Raw genomic sequence first — 22,683 nt, 5'->3', positions numbered from 1 at the left:
AATTAAAGCTTACATTTCCATGTTATTTACATCTTTTGCACAAATTTGTAGATGAAACTCTTTTGTGTTGTAAATGTTGATGTGTTGAAATGGAATGCTTTGTATTGTAAATGTTGATGTGTTGAAATGGAATGCTTTTGCTTGGTTTTGAACAAATATGGTCTTAGCTATGAAATTTGAATCCTCTAGTTTGCAAGGTGCTTCTGCTTACGGCCATTCCACCCTTAGAATGCCTGATCTAGTCTGATCTCAGAAGCTACCTAGGGTTGGGCCTGGTTAGTACTTGAATGGGAGACTGTCTGGGAATACCAGGTGTTGTAAGCTTTTCCAATCCTGCAAACAATTAAAGCTTACATTTCCATGTTATTTACATCTTTTGCACAAATTTGTAGATGAAACTCTTTTGTGTTGTAAATGTTGATGTGTTGAAATGGAATGCTTTGTGTTGTAAATGTTGATGTGTTGAAATGGAATGCTTTTGCTTGGTTTTGAACAAATATGGTCTTAGCTATGAAATTTGAATCCTCTAGTTTGCAAGGTGCTTCTGCTTACGGCCATTCCACCCTTAGAATGCCTGATCTCGTCTGATCTCAGAAGCTACCTAGGGTTGGGCCTGGTTAGTACTTGAATGGGAGACTGTCTGGGAATACCAGGTGTTGTAAGCTTTTCCAATCCTGCAAACAATTAAAGCTTACATTTCCATGTTTTTTACATCTTTTGCACAAATTTGTAGTTGAAACTTTTTTGTGTTGTAAATGTTGATGTGTTGAAATGGAATGTTTTTGCTTGGTTTTGAACAAATATGGTCTTAGCTATGAAATTTGAATCCTCTAGTTTGCAAGGTGCTTCTGCTTACGGCCATTCCACCCTTAGAATGCCTGATCTCGTCTGATCTCAGAAGCTACCAAGGGTTGGGCCTGGTTAGTACTTGAATGGGAGACTGTCTGGGAATACCAGGTGTTGTAAGCTTTTCCAATCCTGCAAACAATTAAAGCTTACATTTCCATGTTATTTACATCTTTTGCACAAATTTGTAGTTGAAACTCTTTTGTGTTGTAAATGTTGATGTGTTGAAATGGAATGCTTTTGCTTGGTTTTGAACAAATATGGTCTTAGCTATGAAATTTGAATCCTCTAGTTTGCAAGGTGCTTCTGCTTACGGCCATTCCACCCTTAGAATGCCTGATCTTGTCTGATCTCAGAAGCTACCTAGGGTTGGGCCTGGTTAGTACTTGAATGGGAGACTGTCTGGGAATACCAGGTGTTGTAAGCTTTTCCAATCCTGCAAACAATTAAAGCTTACATTTCCATGTTATTTACATCTTTTGCACAAATTTGTAGATGAAACTCTTTTGTGTTGTAAATGTTGATGTGTTGAAATGGAATGCTTTGTATTGTAAATGTTGATGTGTTGAAATGGAATGCTTTTGCTTGGTTTTGAACAAATATGGTCTTAGCTATGAAATTTGAATCCTCTAGTTTGCAAGGTGCTTCTGCTTACGGCCATTCCACCTTTAGAATGCCTGATCTCGTCTGATCTCAGAAGCTACCTAGGGTTGGGCCTGGTTAGTACTTGAATGGGAGACTGTCTGGGAATACCAGGTGTTGTAAGCTTTTCCAATCCTGCAAACAATTAAAGCTTACATTTCCATGTTATTTACATCTTTTGCACAAATTTGTAGTTGAAACTCTTTTGTGTTGTAAATGTTGATGTGTTGAAATGGAATGCTTTTGCTTGGTTTTGAACAAATATGGTCTTAGCTATGAAATTTGAATCCTCTAGTTTGCAAGGTGCTTCTGCTTACGGCCATTCCACCCTTAGAATGCCTGATCTCGTCTGATCTCAGAAGCTACCTAGGGTTGGGCCTGGTTAGTACTTGAATGGGAGACTGTCTGGGAATACCAGGTGTTGTAAGCTTTTCCAATCCTGCAAACAATTAAAGCTTACATTTCCATGTTATTTACATCTTTTGCACAAATTTGTAGTTGAAACTCTTTTGTGTTGTAAATGTTGATGTGTTGAAATGGAATGCTTTTGCTTGGTTTTGAACAAATATGGTCTTAGCTATGAAATTTGAATCCTCTAGTTTGCAAGGTGCTTCTGCTTACAGCCATTCCACCCTTAGAATGCCTGATCTTGTCTGATCTCAGAAGCTACCTAGGGTTGGGCCTGGTTAGTACTTGAATGGGAGACTGTCTGGGAATACCAGGTGTTGTAAGCTTTTCCAATCCTGCAAACAATTAAAGCTTACATTTCCATGTTATTTACATCTTTTGCACAAATTTGTAGTTGAAACTCTTTTGTGTTGTAAATGTTGATGTGTTGAAATGGAATGCTTTGTGTTGTAAATGTTGATGTGTTGAAATGGAATGCTTTTGCTTGGTTTTGAACAAATATGGTCTTAGCTATGAAATTTGAATCCTCTAGTTTGCAAGGTGCTTCTGCTTACGGCCATTCCACCCTTAGAATGCCTGATCTCGTCTGATCTCAGAAGCTACCTAGGGTTGGGCCTGGTTAGTACTTGAATGGGAGACTGTCTGGGAATACCAGGTGTTGTAAGCTTTTCCAATCCTGCAAACAATTAAAGCTTACATTTCCATGTTTTTTACATCTTTTGCACAAATTTGTAGTTGAAACTCTTTTGTGTTGTAAATGTTGATGTGTTGAAATGGAATGCTTTTGCTTGGTTTTGAACAAATATGGTCTTAGCTATGAAATTTGAATCCTCTAGTTCGCAAGGTAGTTCTGCTTACGACCATTCCACCCTTAGAATACCTGATCTCGTCTGATCTCAGAAGCTACCTAGGGTTGGGCCTGGTTAGTACTTGAATGGGAGACTGTCTGGGAATATCAGGTGTTGTAAGCTTTTCCAATCCTGCAAACAATTAAAGCTTACATTTCCATGTTATTTACATCTTTTGCACAAATTTGTAGTTGAAACTCTTTTGTGTTGTAAATGTTGATGTGTTGAAATGGAATGCTTTTGCTTGGTTTTGAACAAATATGGTCTTAGCTATGAAATTTGAATCCTCTAGTTTGCAAGGTGCTTCTGCTTACGGCCATTCCACCCTTAGAATTCCTGATCTCGTCTGATCTCAGAAGCTACCTAGGGTTGGGCCTGGTTAGTACTTGAATGGGAGACTGTCTGGGAATATCAGGTGTTGTAAGCTTTTCCAATCCTGCAAACAATTAAAGCTTACATTTCCATGTTATTTACATCTTTTGCACAAATTTGTAGTTGAAACTCTTTTGTGTTGTAAATGTTGATGTGTTGAAATGGAATGCTTTTGCTTGGTTTTGAACAAATATGGTCTTAGCTATGAAATTTGAATCCTCTAGTTTGGAAGGTGCTTCTGCTTACGGCCATTCCACCCTTAGAATGCCTGATCTCGTCTGATCTCAGAAGCTACCTAGGGTTGGGCCTGGTTAGTACTTGAATGGGAGACTGTCTGGGAATACCAGGTGTTGTAAGCTTTTCCAATCCTGCAAACAATTAAAGCTTACATTTCCATGTTATTTACATCTTTTGCACAAATTTGTAGTTGAAACTCTTTTGTGTTGTAAATGTTGATGTGTTGAAATGGAATGCTTTGTGTTGTAAATGTTGATGTGTTAAAATGGAATGCTTTTGCTTGGTTTTGAACAAATATGGTCTTAGCTATGAAATTTGAATCCTCTAGTTTGCAAGGTGCTTCTGCTTACGGCCATTCCACCCTTAGAATGCCTGATCTCGTCTGATCTCAGAAGCTACCTAGGGTTGGGCCTGGTTAGTACTTGAATGGGAGACTGTCTGGGAATATCAGGTGTTGTAAGCTTTTCCAATTCTGCAAACAATTAAAGCTTACATTTCCATGTTATTTACATCTTTTGCACAAATTTGTAGATGAAACTCTTTTGTGTTGTAAATGTTGATGTGTTGAAATGGAATGCTTTGTATTGTAAATGTTGATGTGTTGAAATGGAATGCTTTTGCTTGGTTTTGAACAAATATGGTCTTAGCTATGAAATTTGAATCCTCTAGTTTGCAAGGTGCTTCTGCTTACGGCCATTCCACCCTTAGAATGCCTGATCTCGTCTGATCTCAGAAGCTACCTAGGGTTGGGCCTGGTTAGTACTTGAATGGGAGACTGTCTGGGAATACCAGGTGTTGTAAGCTTTTCCAATCCTGCAAACAATTAAAGCTTACATTTCCATGTTATTTACATCTTTTGCACAAATTTGTAGTTGAAACTCTTTTGTGTTGTAAATGTTGATGTGTTGAAATGGAATGCTTTTGCTTGGTTTTGAACAAATATGGTCTTAGCTATGAAATTTGAATCCTCTAGTTTGCAAGGTGCTTCTGCTTACGGCCATTCCACCCTTAGAATGCCTGATCTCGTCTGATCTCAGAAGCTACCTAGGGTTGGGCCTGGTTAGTACTTGAATGGGAGACTGTCTGGGAATACCAGGTGTTGTAAGCTTTTCCAATCCTGCAAACAATTAAAGCTTACATTTCCATGTTATTTACATCTTTTGCACAAATTTGTAGTTGAAACTCTTTTGTGTTGTAAATGTTGATGTGTTGAAATGGAATGCTTTTGCTTGGTTTTGAACAAATATGGTCTTAGCTATGAAATTTGAATCCTCTAGTTTGCAAGGTGCTTCTGCTTACGGCCATTCCACCCTTAGAATGCCTGATCTCGTCTGATCTCAGAAGCTACCTAGGGTTGGGCCTGGTTAGTACTTGAATGGGAGACTGTCTGGGAATACCAGGTGTTGTAAGCTTTTCCAATCCTGCAAACAATTAAAGCTTACATTTCCATGTTATTTACATCTTTTGCACAAATTTGTAGTTGAAACTCTTTTGTGTTGTAAATGTTGATGTGTTGAAATGGAATGCTTTTGCTTGGTTTTGAACAAATATGGTCTTAGCTATGAAATTTGAATCCTCTAGTTTGCAAGGTGCTTCTGCTTACTGCCATTCCACCCTTAGAATTCCTGATCTCGTCTGATCTCAGAAGCTACCTAGGGTTGGGCCTGGTTAGTACTTGAATGGGAGACTGTCTGGGAATACCAGGTGTTGTAAGCTTTTCCAATCCTGCAAACAATTAAAGCTTACATTTCCATGTTATTTACATCTTTTGCACAAATTTGTAGTTGAAACTCTTTTGTGTTGTAAATGTTGATGTGTTGAAATGGAATGCTTTTGCTTGGTTTTGAACAAATATGGTCTTAGCTATGAAATTTGAATCCTCTAGTTTGCAAGGTGCTTCTGCTTACGGCCATTCCACCCTTAGAATGCCTGATCTCGTCTGATCTCAGAAGCTACCTAGGGTTGGGCCTGGTTAGTACTTGAATGGGAGACTGTCTGGGAATATCAGGTGTTGTAAGCTTTTCCAATCCTGCAAACAATTAAAGCTTACATTTCCATGTTATTTACATCTTTTGCACAAATTTGTAGTTGAAACTCTTTTGTGTTGTAAATGTTGATGTGTTGAAATGGAATGCTTTTGCTTGGTTTTGAACAAATATGGTCTTAGCTATGAAATTTGAATCCTCTAGTTTGCAAGGTGCTTCTGCTTACGGCCATTCCACCCTTAGAATGCCTGATCTCGTCTGATCTCAGAAGCTACCTAGGGTTGGGCCTGGTTAGTACTTGAATGGGAGACTGTCTGGGAATACCAGGTGTTGTAAGCTTTTCCAATCCTGCAAACAATTAAAGCTTACATTTCCATGTTATTTACATCTTTTGCACAAATTTGTAGTTGAAACTCTTTTGTGTTGTAAATGTTGATGTGTTGAAATGGAATGCTTTTGCTTGGTTTTGAACAAATATGGTCTTAGCTATGAAATTTGAATCCTCTAGTTTGCAAGGTGCTTCTGCTTACGGCCATTCCACCCTTAGAATGCCTAATCTTGTCTGATCTCAGAAGCTACCTAGGGTTGGGCCTGGTTAGTACTTGAATGGGAGACTGTCTGGGAATACCAGGTGTTGTAAGCTTTTCCAATCCTGCAAACAATTAAAGCTTACATTTCCATGTTATTTACATCTTTTGCACAAATTTGTAGTTGAAACTCTTTTGTGTTGTAAATGTTGATGTGTTGAAATGGAATGCTTTTGCTTGGTTTTGAACAAATATGGTCTTAGCTATGAAATTTGAATCCTCTAGTTTGCAAGGTGCTTCTGCTTACGGCCATTCCACCCTTAGAATGCCTGATCTCGTCTGATCTCAGAAGCTACCTAGGGTTGGGCCTGGTTAGTACTTGAATGGGAGACTGTCTGGGAATACCAGGTGTTGTAAGCTTTTCCAATCCTGCAAACAATTAAAGCTTACATTTCCATGTTTTTTACATCTTTTGCACAAATTTGTAGTTGAAACTCTTTTGTGTTGTAAATGTTGATGTGTTGAAATGGAATGCTTTTGCTTGGTTTTGAACAAATATGGTCTTAGCTATGAAATTTGAATCCTCTAGGTTTGCAAGGTGCTTCTGCTTACGGCCATTCCACCCTTAGAATGCCTGATCTCGTCTGATCTCAGAAGCTACCTAGGGTTGGGCCTGGTTAGTACTTGAATGGGAGACTGTCTGGGAATATCAGGTGTTGTAAGCTTTTCCAATCCTGCAAACAATTAAAGCTTACATTTCCATGTTATTTACATCTTTTGCACAAATTTGTAGATGAAACTCTTTTGTGTTGTAAATGTTGATGTGTTGAAATGGAATGCTTTGTGTTGTAAATGTTGATGTGTTGAAATGGAATGCTTTTGCTTGGTTTTGAACAAATATGGTCTTAGCTATGAAATTTGAATCCTCTAGTTTGCAAGGTGCTTCTGCTTACGGCCATTCCACCCTTAGAATGCCTGATCTCGTCTGATCTCAGAAGCTACCAAGGGTTGGGCCTGGTTAGTACTTGAATGGGAGACTGTCTGGGAATACCAGGTGTTGTAAGCTTTTCCAATCCTGCAAACAATTAAAGCTTACATTTCCATGTTATTTACATCTTTTGCACAAATTTGTAGTTGAAACTCTTTTGTGTTGTAAATGTTGATGTGTTGAAATGGAATGCTTTTGCTTGGTTTTGAACAAATATGGTCTTAGCTATGAAATTTGAATCCTCTAGTTTGCAAGGTGCTTCTGCTTACGGCCATTCCACCCTTAGAATGCCTGATCTTGTCTGATCTCAGAAGCTACTAAGGGTTGGGCCTGGTTAGTACTTGAATGGGAGACTGTCTGGGAATACCAGGTGTTGTAAGCTTTTCCAATCCTGCAAAGAATTAAAGCTTACATTTCCATGATATTTACATCTTTTGCACAAATTTGTAGTTGAAACTCTTTTGTGTTGTAAATGTTGATGTGTTGAAATGGAATGCTTTTGCTTGGTTTTGAACAAATATGGTCTTAGCTATGAAATTTGAATCCTCTAGTTTGCAAGGTGCTTCTGCTTACGGCCATTCCACCCTTAGAATGCCTGATCTCGTCTGATCTCAGAAGCTACCTAGGGTTGGGCCTGGTTAGTACTTGAATGGGAGACTGTCTGGGAATACCAGGTGTTGTAAGCTTTTCCAATCCTGCAAACAATTAAAGCTTACATTTCCATGTTATTTACATCTTTTGCACAAATTTGTAGTTGAAACTCTTTTGTGTTGTAAATGTTGATGTGTTGAAATGGAATGCTTTTGCTTGGTTTTGAACAAATATGGTCTTAGCTATGAAATTTGAATCCTCTAGTTTGCAAGGTGCTTCTGCTTACGGCCATTCCACCCTTAGAATTCCTGATCTCGTCTCATCTCAGAAGCTACCTAGGGTTGGGCCTGGTTAGTACTTGAATGGGAGACTGTCTGGGAATACCAGGTGTTGTAAGCTTTTCCAATCCTGCAAACAATTAAAGCTTACATTTCCATGTTATTTACATCTTTTGCACAAATTTGTAGTTGAAACTCTTTTGTGTTGTAAATGTTGATGTGTTGAAATGGAATGCTTTTGCTTGGTTTTGAACAAATATGGTCTTAGCTATGAAATTTGAATCCTCTAGTTTGCAAGGTGCTTCTGCTTACGGCCATTCCACCCTTAGAATGCCTGATCTCATCTGATCTCAGAAGCTACCTAGGGTTGGGCATGGTTAGTACTTGAATGGGAGACTGTCTGGGAATACCAGGTGTTGTAAGCTTTTCCAATCCTGCAAACAATTAAAGCTTACATTTCCATGTTATTTACATCTTTTGCACAAATTTGTAGTTGAAACTCTTTTGTGTTGTAAATGTTGATGTGTTGAAATGGAATGCTTTTGCTTGGTTTTGAACAAATATGGTCTTAGCTATGAAATTTGAATCCTCTAGTTTGCAAGGTGCTTCTGCTTACGGCCATTCCACCCTTAGAATGCCTGATCTCGTCTGATCTCAGAAGCTACCTAGGGTTGGGCCTGGTTAGTACTTGAATGGGAGACTGTCTGGGAATACCAGGTGTTGTAAGCTTTTCCAATCCTGCAAACAATTAAAGCTTACATTTCCATGTTATTTACATCTTTTGCACAAATTTGTAGTTGAAACTCTTTTGTGTTGTAAATGTTGATGTGTTGAAATGGAATGCTTTTGCTTGGTTTTGAACAAATATGGTCTTAGCTATGAAATTTGAATCCTCTAGTTTGCAAGGTGCTTCTGCTTACGGCCATTCCACCCTTAGAATGCCTGATCTCGTCTGATCTCAGAAGCTACCTAGGGTTGGGCCTGGTTAGTACTTGAATGGGAGACTGTCTGGGAATACCAGGTGTTGTAAGCTTTTCCAATCCTGCAAACAATTAAAGCTTACATTTCCATGTTATTTACATCTTTTGCACAAATTTGTAGTTGAAACTCTTTTGTGTTGTAAATGTTGATGTGTTGAAATGGAATGCTTTGTGTTGTAAATGTTGATGTGTTGAAATGGAATGCTTTTGCTTGGTTTTGAACAAATATGGTCTTAGCTATGAAATTTGAATCCTCTAGTTTGCAAGGTGCTTCTGCTTACGGCCATTCCACCCTTAGAATGCCTGATCTCGTCTGATCTCAGAAGCTACCTAGGGTTGGGCTTGGTTAGTACTTGAATAGGAGACTGTCTGGGAATACCAGGTGTTGTAAGCTTTTCCAATCCTGCAAACAATTAAAGCTTACATTTCCATGTTATTTACATGTTTTGCACAAATTTGTAGTTGAAACTCTTTTGTGTTGTAAATGTTGATGTGTTGAAATGGAATGCTTTTGCTTGGTTTTGAACAAATATGGTCTTAGCTATGAAATTTGAATCCTCTAGTTTGCAAGGTGCTTCTGCTTAAGGCCATTCCACCCTTAGAATGCCTGATCTCGTCTGATCTCAGAAGCTACCTAGGGTTGGGCCTGGTTAGTACTTGAATGGGAGACTGTCTGGGAATATCAGGTGTTGTAAGCTTTTCCAATCCTGCAAACAATTAAAGCTTACATTTCCATGTTATTTACATCTTTTGCACAAATTTGTAGTTGAAACTCTTTTGTGTTGTAAATGTTGATGTGTTGAAATGGAATGCTTTTGCTTGGTTTTGAACAAATATGGTCTTAGCCATGAAATTTGAATCCTCTAGTTTGCAAGATGCTTCTGCTTACGGCCATTCCACCCTTAGAATTCCTGATCTCGTCTGATCTCAGAAGCTACCTAGGGTTGGGCCTGGTTAGAACTTGAATGGGAGACTGTCTGGGAATACCAGGTGTTGTAAGCTTTTCCAATCCTGCAAACAATTAAAGCTTACATTTCCATGTTATTTACATCTTTTGCACAAATTTGTAGTTGAAACTCTTTTGTGTTATAAATGTTGATGTGGGTTGGGCCTGGTTAGTACTTGAAAGGGAGACTGTCTGGGAATACCAGGTGTTGTAAGCTTTTCCAATCCTGCAAACAATTAAAGCTTACATTTCCATGTTATTTACATCTTTTGCACAAATTTGTAGTTGAAACTCTTTTGTGTTGTAAATGTTGATGTGTTGAAATGGAATGCTTTTGCTTGGTTTTGAACAAATATGGTCTTAGCCATGAAATTTGAATCCTCTAGTTTGCAATATGCTTCTGCTTACGGCCATTCCACCCTTAGAATTCCTGATCTCGTCTGATCTCAGAAGCTACCTAGGGTTGGGCCTGGTTAGTACTTGAATGGGAGACTGTCTGGGAATACCAGGTGTTGTAAGCTTTTCCAATCCTGCAAACAATTAAAGCTTACATTTCCATGTTATTTACATCTTTTGCACAAATTTGTAGTTGAAACTCTTTTGTGTTGTAAATGTTGATGTGTTGAAATGGAATGCTTTTGCTTGGTTTTGAACAAATATGGTCTTAGCTATGAAATTTGAATCCTCTAGTTTGCAAGGTGCTTCTGCTTACGGCCATTCCACCCTTAGAATGCCTGATCTCGTCTGATCTCAGAAGCTACCTAGGGTTGGGCCTGGTTAGTACTTGAATGGGAGACTGACTGGGAATATCAGGTGTTGTAAGCTTTTCCAATCCTGCAAACAATTAAAGCTTACATTTCCATGTTATTTACATGTTTTGCACAAATTTGTAGTTGAAACTCTTTTGTGTTGTAAATGTTGATGTGTTGAAATGGAATGTTTTTGCTTGGTTTTGAACAAATATGGTCTTAGCTATGAAATTTGAATCCTCTAGTTTGCAAGGTGCTTCTGCTTGCGGCCATTCCATCCTTAGAATGCCTGATCTCGTCTGATCTCAGAAGCTACCTAGGATTGGGCCTGTTTAGTACTTGATTGGAAGACTGTCTGGGAATACCAGGTGTTGTAAGCTTTTCCAATCCTGCAAACAATTAAAGCTTACACTTCCATGTTATTTATATCTTTTGCACTTATTTGTAGTTGACACTCTTTTGTGTGGTAAATGTTGATGTGTTGAAATGGAATGCTTTGTGTTGTAAATGTTGATGTGTTGAAATGGAATGCTTTTGCTTGGTTTTGAACAAATATGGTCTTAGCTATGAAATTTGAATCCTCTAGTTTGCTAAGTGCTTCTGCTTACGGCCATTCCACCCTTAGAATGCCTGATCTCGTCTGATCTCAGAAGCTACCATTGGGTTGGGCCTGGTTAGTACTTGAAAGGGAGACTGTCTGGGAATACCAGGTGTTGTAAGCTTTTCCAATCCTGCAAACAATTAAAGCTTACATTTCCATGTTATTTACATCTTTTGCACAAATTTGTAGTTGAAACTCTTTTGTGTTATAAATGTTGATGTGGGTTGGGCCTGGTTAGTACTTGAATGGGAGACCGTCTGGGAATACCAGGTGTTGTAAGCTTTTCCAATCCTGCAAACAATTAAAGCTTACATTTCCATGTTATTTAAATCTTTTGCACAAATTTGTAGTTGAAACTCTTTTGTGTTGTAAATGTTGATGTGTTGAAATGGAATGCTTTTGCTTGGTTTCGAACAAATATGGTCTTATCTATGAAATTTGAATCCTCTCGTTTGCAAGGTTCTTCTGATTACGGCCATTCCACCCTTAGAACGCCTGATGTTGTCTGATCTCAGAAGCTACATAGGGTTGGGTCTGGTTAGTACTTGAATGGGAGACTGTCTGGGAATACCAGGTGTTGTAAGCTTTTCCAATCCTGCAAACAATTAAAGCTTACATTTCCATGTTAATTACATCTTTTGCACAAATTTGTAGTTGAAACTCTTTTGTGTTGTAAATGTTGATGTGTTGAAATGGAATGCTTTTGCTTGGTTTTGAACAAATATGGTCTTAGCTATGAAATTTGAATCCTCTAGTTTGGAAGGTGCTTCTGCTTACGGCCATTCCACCCTTAGAATGCCTGATCTGGTCTGATCTCAGATGCTACCTAGGGTTGGGCCTGGTTAGTACTTGAATGGGAGACTGTCTGGGAATACCAGGTGTTTTAAGCTTTTCCAATCCTGCAAACAATTAAAGCTTACATTTCCATGTTATTTACATCTTTTGCACAAATTTGTAGATGAAACTCTTTTGTGTTGTAAATGTTGATGTGTTGAAATGGAATGCTTTGTGTTGTAAATGTTGATGTGTTGAAATGGAATGCTTTTGCTTGGTTTTGAACAAATATGGTCTTAGCTATGAAAATTGAATCCTCTAATTTGCAAGGTGCTTCTGCTTACGGCCATTCCACCTTTAGAATGCCTGATCTCATCTGATCTCAGAAGCTACCTAGGGTTGGGCCTGGTTAGTACTTGAATGGGAGACTGTCTGGGAATACCAGGTGTTGTAAGCTTTTCCAATCCTGCAAACAATTAAAGCTTACATTTCCATGTTATTTACATCTTTTGCACAAATTTGTAGTTGAAACTCTTTTGTGTTGTAAATGTTGATGTGTTGAAATTGAATGCTTTTGCTTGGTTTTGAACAAATATGGTCTTAGCTATGAAATTTGAATCCTCTAGTTTGCTAAGAGCTTCTGCTTACGGCCATTCCACCCTTAGAATGCCTGAACTCGTCTGATCTCAGAAGCTACCTAGGGTTGGGCCTGGTTAGTACTTGAATGGGAGACTGTCTGGGAATACCAGGTGTTGTAAGCTTTTCCAATCCTGAAAACAATTAAAGCTTACATTTCCATGTTATTTATATCTTTTGCACTTATTTGTAGTTGACACTCTTTTGTGTGGTAAATGTTGATGTGTTGAAATGGAATGCTGTGCTGTAAATGTTGATGTGTTGAAATGGAATGCTTTTGCTTGGTTTTGAACAAATATGGTCTTAGATATGAAATTTGAATCCTCTAGTTTGCAAGGTGCTTCTGCTTACGGCCATTCCAACCTTAGAATGCCTGATCTCGTCTGATCTCAGAAGCTACCTAGGGTTGGGCCTGGTTAGTACTTGAATGGGAGACTGTCTGGGAATACCAGGTGTTGTAAGCTTTTCCAATCCTGCAAACAATTAAAGCTTACATTTCCATGTTATTTACATCTTTTGCACAAATTTGTAGTTGAAACTCTTTTGTGTTGTAAATGTTGATGTGTTGAAATGGAATGCTTTTGCTTGGTTTTGAACAAATATGGTCTTAGCTATGAAATTTGAATCCTCTAGTTTGCAAGGTGCTTCTGCTTACGGCCATTCCACCCTTAGAATGCCTGATCTCGTCTGATCTCAGAAGCTACCTAGGGTTGGGCCTGGTTAGTACTTGAATGGGAGACTGTCTGGGAATACCAGGTGTTGTAAGCTTTTCCAATCCTGCAAACAATTAAAGCTTACATTTCCATGTTATTTACATCTTTTGCACAAATTTGTAGTTGAAACTCTTTTGTGTTGTAAATGTTGATGTGTTGAAATGGAATGCTTTTGCTTGGTTTTGAACAAATATGGTCTTAGCTATGAAATTTGAATCCTCTAGTTTGCAAGGTGCTTCTGCTTACGGCCATTCCACCCTTAGAATGCCTGATCTCGTCTGATCTCAGAAGCTACCTAGGGTTGGGCCTGGTTAGTACTTGAATGGGAGACTGTCTGGGAATACCAGGTGTTGTAAGCTTTTCCAATCCTGCAAACAATTAAAGCTTACATTTCCATGTTATTTACATCTTTTGCACAAATTTGTAGTTGAAACTCTTTTGTGTTGTAAATGTTGATGTGTTGAAATGGAATGCTTTTGCTTGGTTTTGAACAAATATGGTCTTAGCTATGAAATTTGAATCCTCTAGTTTGCAAGGTGCTTCTGCTTACGGCCATTCCACCCTTAGAATGCCTGATCTCGTCTGATCTCAGAAGCTACCTAGGGTTGGGCCTGGTTAGTACTTGAATGGGAGACTGTCTGGGAATACCAGGTGTTGTAAGCTTTTCCAATCCTGCAAACAATTAAAGCTTACATTTCCATGTTATTTACATCTTTTGCACAAATTTGTAGATGAAACTCTTTTGTGTTGTAAATGTTGATGTGTTGAAATGGAATGCTTTGTGTTGTAAATGTTGATGTGTTGAAATGGAATGCTTTTGCTTGGTTTTGAACAAATATGATCTTAGCTATGAAATTTGAATCCTCTAGTTTGCAAGGTGCTTCTGCTTACGGCCATTCCACCCTTAGAATGCCTGATCTCGTCTGATCTCAGAAGCTACCTAGGGTTGGGCCTGGTTAGTACTTGAATGGGAGACTGTCTGGGAATACCAGGTGTTGTAAGCTTTTCCAATCCTGCAAACAATTAAAGCTTACATTTCCATGTTATTTACATCTTTTGCACAAATTTGTAGTTGAAACTCTTTTGTGTTGTAAATGTTGATATGTTGAAATGGAATGCTTTTGCTTGGTTTTGAACAAATATGGTCTTAGCTATGAAATTTGAATCCTCTAGGTTTGCAAGGTGCTTCTGCCTACGGCCATTCCACCATTAGAATGCCTGATCTCGTCTGATCTCAGAAGCTACCTAGGGTTGGGCCTGGTTAGTACTTGAATGGGAGACTGTCTGGGAATACCAGGTGTTGTAAGCTTTTCCAATCCTGCAAACAATTAAAGCTTACATTTCCATGTTATTTACATCTTTTGCACAAATTTGTAGTTGAAACTCTTTTGTGTTGTAAATGTTGATGTGTTGAAATGGAATGCTTTTGCTTGGTTTTGAACAAATATGGTCTTAGCTATGAAATTTGAATCCTCTAGTTTGCAAGGTGCTTCTGCTTACGGCCATTCCACCCTTAGAATGCCTGATCTCGTCTGATCTCAGAAGCTACCTAGGGTTGGGCCTGGTTAGTACTTGAATGGGAGACTGTCTGGGAATACCAGGTGTTGTAAGCTTTTCCAATCCTGCAAACAATTAAAGCTTACATTTCCATGTTATTTACATCTTTTGCACAAATTTGTAGTTGAAACTCTTTTGTGTTGTAAATGTTGATGTGTTGAAATGGAATGTTTTTGCTTGGTTTTGAACAAATATGGTCTTAGCTATGAAATTTGAATCCTCTAGTTTGCAAGGTGCTCCTGCTTGCGGCCATTCCATCCTTAGAATGCCTGATCTTGTCTGATCTCAGAAGCTACCAAGGGTTGGGCCTGGTTAGTACTTGAATGGGAGACTGTCTGGGAATACCAGGTGTTGTAAGCTTTTCCAATCCTGCAAACAATTAAAGCTTACATTTCCATGTTATTTACATCTTTTGCACAAATTTGTAGATGAAACTCTTTTGTGTTGTAAATGTTGATGTGTTGAAATGGAATGCTTTGTGTTGTAAATGTTGATGTGTTGAAATGGAATGCTTTTGCTTGGTTTTGAACAAATATGGTCTTAGCTATGAAATTTGAATCCTCTAGTTTGCAAGGTGCTTCTGCTTACGGCCATTCCACCCTTAGAATGCCTGATCTCGTCTGATCTCAGAAGCTACCTAGGGTTGGGCCTGGTTAGTACTTGAATGGGAGACTGTCTGGGAATACCAGGTGTTGTAAGCTTTTCCAATCCTGCAAACAATTAAAGCTTACATTTCCATGTTATTTACATCTTTTGCACAAATTTGTAGTTGAAACTCTTTTGTGTTGTAAATGTTGATGTGTTGAAATGGAATGCTTTTGCTTGGTTTTGAACAAATATGGTCTTAGCTATGAAATTTGAATCCTCTAGTTTGCAAGGTGCTTCTGCTTACGGCCATTCCACCCTTAGAATGCCTGATCTCGTCTGATCTCAGAAGCTACCTAGGGTTGGGCCTGGTTAGTACTTGAATGGGAGACTGTCTGGGAATACCAGGTGTTGTAAGCTTTTCCAATCCTGCAAACAATTAAAGCTTACATTTCCATGTTATTTACATCTTTTGCACAAATTTGTAGTTGAAACTCTTTTGTGTTTTAAATGTTGATGTGTTGAAATGGAATGCTTTTGCTTGGTTTTGAACAAATATGGTCTTAGCTATGAAATTTGAATCCTCTAGTTTGCAAGGTGCTTCTGCTTACGGCCATTCCACCCTTAGAATGCCTGATCTCGTCTGATCTCAGAAGCTACCTAGGGTTGGGCCTGGTTAGTACTTGAATGGGAGACTGTCTGGGAATATCAGGTGTTGTAAGCTTTTCCAATCCTGCAAACAATTAAAGCTTACATTTCCATGTTATTTACATCTTTTGCACAAATTTGTAGTTGAAACTCTTTTGTGTTGTAAATGTTGATGTGTTGAAATGGAATGCTTTTGCTTGGTTTTGAACAAATATGGTCTTAGCTATGAAATTTGAATCCTCTAGTTTGCAAGGTGCTTTTGCTTATGGCCATTCCACCCTTAGAATGCCTGATCTCGTCTGATCTCAGAAGCTACCTAGGGTTGGGCCTGGTTAGTACTTGAATGGGAGACTGTCTGGGAATACCAGGTGTTGTAAGCTTTTCCAATTCTGCAAACAATTAAAGCTTACATTTCCATGTTATTTACATCTTTTGCACAAATTTGTAGTTGAAACTCTTTTGTGTTGTAAATGTTGATGTGTTGAAATGGAATGCTTTTGCTTGGTTTTGAACAAATATGGTCTTACCTATGAAATTTGAATTTTCTAGTTTGGAAGGTGCTTCTGCTTACGGCCATTCCACCCTTAGAATGCCTGATCTCGTCTGATCTCAGAAGCTACCTAGGGTTGGGCCTGGTTAGTACTTGAATGGGAGACTGTCTGGGAATATCAGGTGTTGTAAGCTTTTCCAATCCTGCAAACAATTAAAGCTTACATTTCCATGTTATTTACATCTTTTGCACAAATTTGTAGTTGAAACTCTTTTGTGTTGTAAATGTTGATATGTTGAAATGGAATGCTTTTGCTTGGTTTTGAACAAATATGGTCTTAGCTATGAAATTTGAATCCTCTAGGTTTGCAAGGTGCTTCTGCCTACGGCCATTCCACCATTAGAATGCCTGATCTCGTCTGATCTCAGAAGCTACCTAGGGTTGGGCCTGGTTAGTACTTGAATGGGAGACTGTCTGGGAATACCAGGTGTTGTAAGCTTTTCCAATCCTGCAAACAATTAAAGCTTACATTTCCATGTTATTTACATCTTTTGCACAAATTTGTAGTTGAAACTCTTTTGTGTTGTAAATGTTGATGTGTTGAAATGGAATGTTTTTGCTTGGTTTTGAACAAATATGGTCTTAGCTATGAAATTTGAATCCTCTAGTTTGCAAGGTGCTCCTGCTTGCGGCCATTCCATCCTTAGAATGCCTGATCTTGTCTGATCTCAGAAGCTACCAAGGGTTGGGCCTGGTTAGTACTTGAATGGGAGACTGTCTGGGAATACCAGGTGTTGTAAGCTTTTCCAATCCTGCAAACAATTAAAGCTTACATTTCCATGTTATTTACATCTTTTGCACAAATTTGTAGATGAAACTCTTTTGTGTTGTAAATGTTGATGTGTTGAAATGGAATGCTTTGTGTTGTAAATGTTGATGTGTTGAAATGGAATGCTTTTGCTTGGTTTTGAACAAATATGGTCTTAGCTATGAAATTTGAATCCTCTAGTTTGCAAGGTGCTTCTGCTTACGGCCATTCCACCCTTAGAATGCCTGATCTCGTCTGATCTCAGAAGCTACCTAGGGTTGGGCCTGGTTAGTACTTGAATGGGAGACTGTCTGGGAATACCAGGTGTTGTAAGCTTTTCCAATCCTGCAAACAATTAAAGCTTACATTTCCATGTTATTTACATCTTTTGCACAAATTTGTAGTTGAAACTCTTTTGTGTTGTAAATGTTGATGTGTTGAAATGGAATGCTTTTGCTTGGTTTTGAACAAATATGGTCTTAGCTATGAAATTTGAATCCTCTAGTTTGCAAGGTGCTTCTGCTTACGGCCATTCCACCCTTAGAATGCCTGATCTCGTCTGATCTCAGAAGCTACCTAGGGTTGGGCCTGGTTAGTACTTGAATGGGAGACTGTCTGGGAATACCAGGTGTTGTAAGCTTTTCCAATCCTGCAAACAATTAAAGCTTACATTTCCATGTTATTTACATCTTTTGCACAAATTTGTAGTTGAAACTCTTTTGTGTTGTAAATGTTGATGTGTTGAAATGGAATGTTTTTGCTTGGTTTTGAACAAATATGGTCTTAGCTATGAAATTTGAATCCTCTAGTTTGCAAGGTGCTTCTGCTTGCGGCCATTCCATCCTTAGAATGCCTGATCTTGTCTGATCTCAGAAGCTACCAAGGGTTGGGCCTGGTTAGTACTTGAATGGGAGACTGTCTGGGAATACCAGGTGTTGTAAGCTTTTCCAATCCTGCAAACAATTAAAGCTTACATTTCCATGTTATTTACATCTTTTGCACAAATTTGTAGATGAAACTCTTTTGTGTTGTAAATGTTGATGTGTTGAAATGGAATGCTTTGTGTTGTAAATGTTGATGTGTTGAAATGGAATGCTTTTGCTTGGTTTTGAACAAATATGGTCTTAGCTATGAAATTTGAATCCTCTAGTTTGCAAGGTGCTTCTGCTTACGGCCATTCCACCCTTAGAATGCCTGATCTCGTCTGATCTCAGAAGCTACCTAGGGTTGGGCCTGGTTAGTACTTGAATGGGAGACTGTCTGGGAATACCAGGTGTTGTAAGCTTTTCCAATCCTGCAAACAATTAAAGCTTACATTTCCATGTTATTTACATCTTTTGCACAAATTTGTAGTTGAAACTCTTTTGTGTTGTAAATGTTGATGTGTTGAAATGGAATGCTTTTGCTTGGTTTTGAACAAATATGGTCTTAGCTATGAAATTTGAATCCTCTAGTTTGCAAGGTGCTTCTGCTTACGGCCATTCCACCCTTAGAATGCCTGATCTCGTCTGATCTCAGAAGCTACCTAGGGTTGGGCCTGGTTAGTACTTGAATGGGAGACTGTCTGGGAATACCAGGTGTTGTAAGCTTTTCCAATCCTGCAAACAATTAAAGCTTACATTTCCATGTTATTTACATCTTTTGCACAAATTTGTAGTTGAAACTCTTTTGTGTTTTAAATGTTGATGTGTTGAAATGGAATGCTTTTGCTTGGTTTTGAACAAATATGGTCTTAGCTATGAAATTTGAATCCTCTAGTTTGCAAGGTGCTTCTGCTTACGGCCATTCCACCCTTAGAATGCCTGATCTCGTCTGATCTCAGAAGCTACCTAGGGTTGGGCCTGGTTAGTACTTGAATGGGAGACTGTCTGGGAATATCAGGTGTTGTAAGCTTTTCCAATCCTGCAAACAATTAAAGCTTACATTTCCATGTTATTTACATCTTTTGCACAAATTTGTAGTTGAAACTCTTTTGTGTTGTAAATGTTGATGTGTTGAAATGGAATGCTTTTGCTTGGTTTTGAACAAATATGGTCTTAGCTATGAAATTTGAATCCTCTAGTTTGCAAGGTGCTTTTGCTTACGGCCATTCCACCCTTAGAATGCCTGATCTCGTCTGATCTCAGAAGCTACCTAGGGTTGGGCCTGGTTAGTACTTGAATGGGAGACTGTCTGGGAATACCAGGTGTTGTAAGCTTTTCCAATTCTGCAAACAATTAAAGCTTACATTTCCATGTTATTTACATCTTTTGCACAAATTTGTAGTTGAAACTCTTTTGTGTTGTAAATGTTGATGTGTTGAAATGGAATGCTTTTGCTTGGTTTTGAACAAATATGGTCTTACCTATGAAATTTGAATCCTCTAGTTTGGAAGGTGCTTCTGCTTACGGCCATTCCACCCTTAGAATGCCTGATCTCGTCTGATCTCAGAAGCTACCTAGGGTTGGGCACGGTTAGTACTTGAATGGGAGACTGTCTGGGAATACCAGGTGTTGTAAGCTTTTCCAATCCTGCAAACAATTAAAGCTTACATTTCCATGTTATTTACATCTTTTGCACAAATTTGTAGTTGAAACTCTTTTGTGTTGTAAATGTTGATGTGTTGAAATGGAATGCTTTTGCTTGGTTTTGAACAAATATGGTCTTAGCTATGAAATTTGAATCCTCTAGTTTGCAAGGTGCTTCTGCTTACGGCCATTCCACCCTTAGAATACCTGATCTCGTCTGATCTCAGAAGCTACCTATGGTTGGGCACGGTTAGTACTTGAATGGGAGACTGTCTGGGAATACCAGGTGTTGTAAGCTTTTCCAATCCTGCAAACAATTAAAGCTTACATTTCCATGTTATTTACATCTTTTGCACAAATTTGAAGATGAAACTCTTTTGTGTTGTAAATGTTGATGTGTTGAAATGGAATGCTTTGTATTGTAAATGTTGATGTGTTGAAATGGAATGCTTTTGCTTGGTTTTGAACAAATATGGTCTTAGCTATGAAATTTGAATCCTCTAGTTTGCAAGGTGCTTCTGCTTACGGCCATTCCACCCTTAGAATGCCTGATCTCGTCTGATCTCAGAAGCTACCTAGGGTTGGGCCTGGTTAGTACTTGAATGGGAGACTGTCTGGGAATACCAGGTGTTGTAAGCTTTTCCAATCCTGCAAACAATTAAAGCTTACATTTCCATGTTATTTACATCTTTTGCACAAATTTGTAGTTGAAACTCTTTTGTGTTGTAAATGTTGATGTGTTGAAATGGAATGCTTTTGCTTGGTTTTGAACAAATATGGTCTTAGCTATGAAATTTGAATCCTCTAGTTTGCAAGGTGCTTCTGCTTACGGCCATTCCACCCTTAGAATGCCTGATCTAGTCTGATATCAGAAGCTACCTAGGGTTGGGCCTGGTTAGTACTTGAATGGGAGATTGTCTGGGAATACCAGGTGTTGTAAGCTTTTCCAATCCTGCAAACAATTAAAGCTTACATTTCCATGTTATTTACATCTTTTGCACAAATTTGTAGTTGAAACTCTTTTGTGTTGTAAATGTTGATGTGTTGAAATGGAATGCTTTTGCTTGGTTTTGAACAAATATGGTCTTAGCTATGAAATTTGAATCCTCTAGGTTTGCAAGGTGCTTCTGCCTACGGCCATTCCACCCTTAGAATGCCTGATCTCGTCTGATCTCAGAAGCTACCTAGGGTTGGGCCTGGTTAGTACTTGAATGGGAGACTGTCTGGGAATACCAGGTGTTGTAAGCTTTTCCAATCCTGCAAACAATTAAAGCTTACATTTCCATGTTATTTACATCTTTTGCACAAATTTGTAGTTGAAACTCTTTTGTGTTGTAAATGTTGTGTTGAAATGGAATGCTTTTGCTTGGTTTTTAACAAATATGGTCTTAGCTATGAAATTTGAATCCTCTAGTTTGCAAGGTGCTTCTGCTTACGGCCATTCCACCCTTAGAATGCCTGATCTCGTCTGATCTCAGAAGCTACCTAGGGTTGGGCCTGGTTAGTACTTGAATGGGAGACTGTCTGGGAATACCAGGTGTTGTAAGCTTTTCCAATCCTGCAAACAATTAAAGCTTACATTTCCATGTTATTTACATCTATTGCACAAATTTGTAGTTGAAACTCTTTTGTGTTGTAAATGTTGATGTGTTGAAATGGAATGCTTTTGCTTGGTTTTGAACAAATATGGTCTTAGCTATGAAATTTGAATCCTCTAGTTTGCAAGGTGCTTCTGCTTACGGCCATTCCACCCTTAGAATTCCTGATCTCATCTGATCTCAGAAGCTACCTAGGGTTGGGCCTGGTTAGTACTTGAATGGGAGACTGTCTGGGAATATCAGGTGTTGTAAGCTTTTCCAATCCTGCAAACAATTAAAGCTTACATTTCCATGTTATTTACATCTTTTGCACAAATTTGTAGATGAAACTCTTTTGTGTTGTAAATGTTGATGTGTTGAAATGGAATGCTTTGTGTTGTAAATGTTGATGTGTTGAAATGGAATGCTTTTGCTTGGTTTTGAACAAATATGGTCTTAGCTATGAAATTTGAATCCTCTAGTTTGCAAGGTGCTTCTGCTTACGGCCATTCCACCCTTAGAACGCCTGATCTCGTCTGATCTCAGAAGCTACCTAGGGTTGGGCCTGGTTAGTACTTGAATGGGAGACTGTCTGGGAATACCAGGTGTTGTAAGCTTTTCCGATCCTGCAAACAATTAAAGCTTACATTTCCATGTTATTTACATCTTTTGCACAAATTTGTAGATGAAACTCTTTTGTGTTGTAAATGTTGATGTGTTGAAATGGAATGCTTTGTGTTGTAAATGTTGATGTGTTGAAATGGAATGCTTTTGCTTGGTTTTGAACAAATATGGTCTTAGCTATGAAATTTGAATCCTCTAGTTTGCAAGGTGCTTCTGCTTATGGCCATTCCACCCTTAGAATGCCTGATCTCGTCTGATCTCAGAAGCTACCTAGGGTTGGGCCTGGTTAGTACTTGAATGGGAGACTGTCTGGGAATACCAGGTGTTGTAAGCTTTTCCAATCCTGCAAACAATTAAAGCTTACATTTCCATGTTATTTACATCTTTTGCACAAATTTGTAGTTGAAACTCTTTTCTGTTGTAAATGTTGATGTGTTGAAATGGAATGCTTTTGCTTGGTTTTGAACAAATATGGTCTTAGCTATGAAATTTGAATCCTCTAGTTTGCAAGGTGCTTCTGCTTACGGCCATTCCACCCTTAGAATGCCTGATCTCGTCTGATCTCAGAAGCTACCTAGGGTTGGGCCTGGTTAGTACTTGAATGGGAGACTGTCTGGGAATACCAGGTGTTGTAAGCTTTTCCAATCCTGCAAACAATTAAAGCTTACATTTCCATGTTATTTACATCTTTTGCACAAATTTGTAGTTGAAACTCTTTTGTGTTGTAAATGTTGATGTGTTGAAATGGAATGCTTTTGCTTGGTTT

General features: G+C 38.5%; 71 pseudogenes; all 71 read left to right on the top strand.

Moving 5' to 3' along the window:
• The first annotated feature begins 205 nt into the window (after positions 1-205).
• Positions 206-324, top strand: LOC140572556 (5S ribosomal RNA; annotated as a pseudogene).
• A 222-nt stretch (positions 325-546) lies between these two features.
• Positions 547-665, top strand: LOC140568901 (5S ribosomal RNA; annotated as a pseudogene).
• Positions 666-850: 185 nt separating this feature from the next.
• LOC140568923 (5S ribosomal RNA) lies at positions 851-969 on the top strand (annotated as a pseudogene).
• A 185-nt stretch (positions 970-1,154) lies between these two features.
• Positions 1,155-1,273, top strand: LOC140572167 (5S ribosomal RNA; annotated as a pseudogene).
• A 222-nt stretch (positions 1,274-1,495) lies between these two features.
• LOC140570533 (5S ribosomal RNA) lies at positions 1,496-1,614 on the top strand (annotated as a pseudogene).
• A 185-nt stretch (positions 1,615-1,799) lies between these two features.
• Positions 1,800-1,918, top strand: LOC140568899 (5S ribosomal RNA; annotated as a pseudogene).
• A 185-nt stretch (positions 1,919-2,103) lies between these two features.
• Positions 2,104-2,222, top strand: LOC140572353 (5S ribosomal RNA; annotated as a pseudogene).
• Positions 2,223-2,444: 222 nt separating this feature from the next.
• LOC140568898 (5S ribosomal RNA) lies at positions 2,445-2,563 on the top strand (annotated as a pseudogene).
• A 185-nt stretch (positions 2,564-2,748) lies between these two features.
• Positions 2,749-2,867, top strand: LOC140572124 (5S ribosomal RNA; annotated as a pseudogene).
• Positions 2,868-3,052: 185 nt separating this feature from the next.
• LOC140570885 (5S ribosomal RNA) lies at positions 3,053-3,171 on the top strand (annotated as a pseudogene).
• Positions 3,172-3,356: 185 nt separating this feature from the next.
• Positions 3,357-3,475, top strand: LOC140568897 (5S ribosomal RNA; annotated as a pseudogene).
• A 222-nt stretch (positions 3,476-3,697) lies between these two features.
• Positions 3,698-3,816, top strand: LOC140570606 (5S ribosomal RNA; annotated as a pseudogene).
• A 222-nt stretch (positions 3,817-4,038) lies between these two features.
• LOC140568896 (5S ribosomal RNA) lies at positions 4,039-4,157 on the top strand (annotated as a pseudogene).
• Positions 4,158-4,342: 185 nt separating this feature from the next.
• Positions 4,343-4,461, top strand: LOC140568895 (5S ribosomal RNA; annotated as a pseudogene).
• Positions 4,462-4,646: 185 nt separating this feature from the next.
• LOC140568894 (5S ribosomal RNA) lies at positions 4,647-4,765 on the top strand (annotated as a pseudogene).
• Positions 4,766-4,950: 185 nt separating this feature from the next.
• Positions 4,951-5,069, top strand: LOC140571831 (5S ribosomal RNA; annotated as a pseudogene).
• Positions 5,070-5,254: 185 nt separating this feature from the next.
• Positions 5,255-5,373, top strand: LOC140570605 (5S ribosomal RNA; annotated as a pseudogene).
• A 185-nt stretch (positions 5,374-5,558) lies between these two features.
• Positions 5,559-5,677, top strand: LOC140568893 (5S ribosomal RNA; annotated as a pseudogene).
• Positions 5,678-5,862: 185 nt separating this feature from the next.
• LOC140567040 (5S ribosomal RNA) lies at positions 5,863-5,981 on the top strand (annotated as a pseudogene).
• Positions 5,982-6,166: 185 nt separating this feature from the next.
• On the top strand, positions 6,167-6,285 carry LOC140568891 (5S ribosomal RNA; annotated as a pseudogene).
• A 186-nt stretch (positions 6,286-6,471) lies between these two features.
• On the top strand, positions 6,472-6,590 carry LOC140570604 (5S ribosomal RNA; annotated as a pseudogene).
• Positions 6,591-6,812: 222 nt separating this feature from the next.
• On the top strand, positions 6,813-6,931 carry LOC140568911 (5S ribosomal RNA; annotated as a pseudogene).
• A 185-nt stretch (positions 6,932-7,116) lies between these two features.
• LOC140570466 (5S ribosomal RNA) lies at positions 7,117-7,235 on the top strand (annotated as a pseudogene).
• A 185-nt stretch (positions 7,236-7,420) lies between these two features.
• On the top strand, positions 7,421-7,539 carry LOC140568890 (5S ribosomal RNA; annotated as a pseudogene).
• Positions 7,540-7,724: 185 nt separating this feature from the next.
• Positions 7,725-7,843, top strand: LOC140566795 (5S ribosomal RNA; annotated as a pseudogene).
• Positions 7,844-8,028: 185 nt separating this feature from the next.
• On the top strand, positions 8,029-8,147 carry LOC140571900 (5S ribosomal RNA; annotated as a pseudogene).
• A 185-nt stretch (positions 8,148-8,332) lies between these two features.
• On the top strand, positions 8,333-8,451 carry LOC140568889 (5S ribosomal RNA; annotated as a pseudogene).
• Positions 8,452-8,636: 185 nt separating this feature from the next.
• LOC140568887 (5S ribosomal RNA) lies at positions 8,637-8,755 on the top strand (annotated as a pseudogene).
• A 222-nt stretch (positions 8,756-8,977) lies between these two features.
• Positions 8,978-9,096, top strand: LOC140570300 (5S ribosomal RNA; annotated as a pseudogene).
• A 185-nt stretch (positions 9,097-9,281) lies between these two features.
• LOC140566321 (5S ribosomal RNA) lies at positions 9,282-9,400 on the top strand (annotated as a pseudogene).
• Positions 9,401-9,585: 185 nt separating this feature from the next.
• On the top strand, positions 9,586-9,704 carry LOC140566257 (5S ribosomal RNA; annotated as a pseudogene).
• Positions 9,705-10,050: 346 nt separating this feature from the next.
• Positions 10,051-10,169, top strand: LOC140569954 (5S ribosomal RNA; annotated as a pseudogene).
• A 185-nt stretch (positions 10,170-10,354) lies between these two features.
• LOC140571504 (5S ribosomal RNA) lies at positions 10,355-10,473 on the top strand (annotated as a pseudogene).
• A 185-nt stretch (positions 10,474-10,658) lies between these two features.
• Positions 10,659-10,777, top strand: LOC140567054 (5S ribosomal RNA; annotated as a pseudogene).
• A 222-nt stretch (positions 10,778-10,999) lies between these two features.
• Positions 11,000-11,119, top strand: LOC140567404 (5S ribosomal RNA; annotated as a pseudogene).
• A 346-nt stretch (positions 11,120-11,465) lies between these two features.
• On the top strand, positions 11,466-11,584 carry LOC140568014 (5S ribosomal RNA; annotated as a pseudogene).
• A 185-nt stretch (positions 11,585-11,769) lies between these two features.
• On the top strand, positions 11,770-11,888 carry LOC140567993 (5S ribosomal RNA; annotated as a pseudogene).
• Positions 11,889-12,110: 222 nt separating this feature from the next.
• Positions 12,111-12,229, top strand: LOC140570063 (5S ribosomal RNA; annotated as a pseudogene).
• Positions 12,230-12,414: 185 nt separating this feature from the next.
• Positions 12,415-12,533, top strand: LOC140571563 (5S ribosomal RNA; annotated as a pseudogene).
• Positions 12,534-12,753: 220 nt separating this feature from the next.
• Positions 12,754-12,872, top strand: LOC140572268 (5S ribosomal RNA; annotated as a pseudogene).
• A 185-nt stretch (positions 12,873-13,057) lies between these two features.
• LOC140568886 (5S ribosomal RNA) lies at positions 13,058-13,176 on the top strand (annotated as a pseudogene).
• Positions 13,177-13,361: 185 nt separating this feature from the next.
• LOC140568885 (5S ribosomal RNA) lies at positions 13,362-13,480 on the top strand (annotated as a pseudogene).
• Positions 13,481-13,665: 185 nt separating this feature from the next.
• Positions 13,666-13,784, top strand: LOC140568884 (5S ribosomal RNA; annotated as a pseudogene).
• A 222-nt stretch (positions 13,785-14,006) lies between these two features.
• Positions 14,007-14,125, top strand: LOC140568883 (5S ribosomal RNA; annotated as a pseudogene).
• A 186-nt stretch (positions 14,126-14,311) lies between these two features.
• On the top strand, positions 14,312-14,430 carry LOC140566276 (5S ribosomal RNA; annotated as a pseudogene).
• Positions 14,431-14,615: 185 nt separating this feature from the next.
• On the top strand, positions 14,616-14,734 carry LOC140568882 (5S ribosomal RNA; annotated as a pseudogene).
• A 185-nt stretch (positions 14,735-14,919) lies between these two features.
• LOC140573113 (5S ribosomal RNA) lies at positions 14,920-15,038 on the top strand (annotated as a pseudogene).
• Positions 15,039-15,260: 222 nt separating this feature from the next.
• LOC140568881 (5S ribosomal RNA) lies at positions 15,261-15,379 on the top strand (annotated as a pseudogene).
• A 185-nt stretch (positions 15,380-15,564) lies between these two features.
• On the top strand, positions 15,565-15,683 carry LOC140568880 (5S ribosomal RNA; annotated as a pseudogene).
• Positions 15,684-15,868: 185 nt separating this feature from the next.
• On the top strand, positions 15,869-15,987 carry LOC140570603 (5S ribosomal RNA; annotated as a pseudogene).
• Positions 15,988-16,172: 185 nt separating this feature from the next.
• LOC140570447 (5S ribosomal RNA) lies at positions 16,173-16,291 on the top strand (annotated as a pseudogene).
• A 185-nt stretch (positions 16,292-16,476) lies between these two features.
• LOC140570602 (5S ribosomal RNA) lies at positions 16,477-16,595 on the top strand (annotated as a pseudogene).
• Positions 16,596-16,781: 186 nt separating this feature from the next.
• On the top strand, positions 16,782-16,900 carry LOC140566275 (5S ribosomal RNA; annotated as a pseudogene).
• A 185-nt stretch (positions 16,901-17,085) lies between these two features.
• LOC140573112 (5S ribosomal RNA) lies at positions 17,086-17,204 on the top strand (annotated as a pseudogene).
• A 222-nt stretch (positions 17,205-17,426) lies between these two features.
• On the top strand, positions 17,427-17,545 carry LOC140568879 (5S ribosomal RNA; annotated as a pseudogene).
• A 185-nt stretch (positions 17,546-17,730) lies between these two features.
• LOC140568878 (5S ribosomal RNA) lies at positions 17,731-17,849 on the top strand (annotated as a pseudogene).
• A 185-nt stretch (positions 17,850-18,034) lies between these two features.
• LOC140573111 (5S ribosomal RNA) lies at positions 18,035-18,153 on the top strand (annotated as a pseudogene).
• A 222-nt stretch (positions 18,154-18,375) lies between these two features.
• LOC140568875 (5S ribosomal RNA) lies at positions 18,376-18,494 on the top strand (annotated as a pseudogene).
• A 185-nt stretch (positions 18,495-18,679) lies between these two features.
• LOC140568874 (5S ribosomal RNA) lies at positions 18,680-18,798 on the top strand (annotated as a pseudogene).
• Positions 18,799-18,983: 185 nt separating this feature from the next.
• Positions 18,984-19,102, top strand: LOC140570601 (5S ribosomal RNA; annotated as a pseudogene).
• A 185-nt stretch (positions 19,103-19,287) lies between these two features.
• On the top strand, positions 19,288-19,406 carry LOC140568873 (5S ribosomal RNA; annotated as a pseudogene).
• Positions 19,407-19,591: 185 nt separating this feature from the next.
• On the top strand, positions 19,592-19,710 carry LOC140572858 (5S ribosomal RNA; annotated as a pseudogene).
• A 185-nt stretch (positions 19,711-19,895) lies between these two features.
• On the top strand, positions 19,896-20,014 carry LOC140566550 (5S ribosomal RNA; annotated as a pseudogene).
• Positions 20,015-20,236: 222 nt separating this feature from the next.
• On the top strand, positions 20,237-20,355 carry LOC140568872 (5S ribosomal RNA; annotated as a pseudogene).
• Positions 20,356-20,540: 185 nt separating this feature from the next.
• On the top strand, positions 20,541-20,659 carry LOC140567763 (5S ribosomal RNA; annotated as a pseudogene).
• A 186-nt stretch (positions 20,660-20,845) lies between these two features.
• On the top strand, positions 20,846-20,964 carry LOC140571842 (5S ribosomal RNA; annotated as a pseudogene).
• Positions 20,965-21,146: 182 nt separating this feature from the next.
• Positions 21,147-21,265, top strand: LOC140568871 (5S ribosomal RNA; annotated as a pseudogene).
• A 185-nt stretch (positions 21,266-21,450) lies between these two features.
• LOC140570098 (5S ribosomal RNA) lies at positions 21,451-21,569 on the top strand (annotated as a pseudogene).
• A 222-nt stretch (positions 21,570-21,791) lies between these two features.
• On the top strand, positions 21,792-21,910 carry LOC140571603 (5S ribosomal RNA; annotated as a pseudogene).
• Positions 21,911-22,132: 222 nt separating this feature from the next.
• LOC140570446 (5S ribosomal RNA) lies at positions 22,133-22,251 on the top strand (annotated as a pseudogene).
• Positions 22,252-22,436: 185 nt separating this feature from the next.
• Positions 22,437-22,555, top strand: LOC140568870 (5S ribosomal RNA; annotated as a pseudogene).
• Positions 22,556-22,683: the final 128 nt, after the last annotated feature.

This window comes from Salminus brasiliensis, chromosome 11 (genome assembly GCF_030463535.1).
Source record: "Salminus brasiliensis chromosome 11, fSalBra1.hap2, whole genome shotgun sequence".
NCBI classification, from domain to species: Eukaryota; Metazoa; Chordata; class Actinopteri; order Characiformes; family Bryconidae; genus Salminus; species Salminus brasiliensis.
The sequence above is the reverse complement of the archived record's forward strand: the minus strand, read 5'-3'. Positions and strand labels throughout refer to the sequence as shown.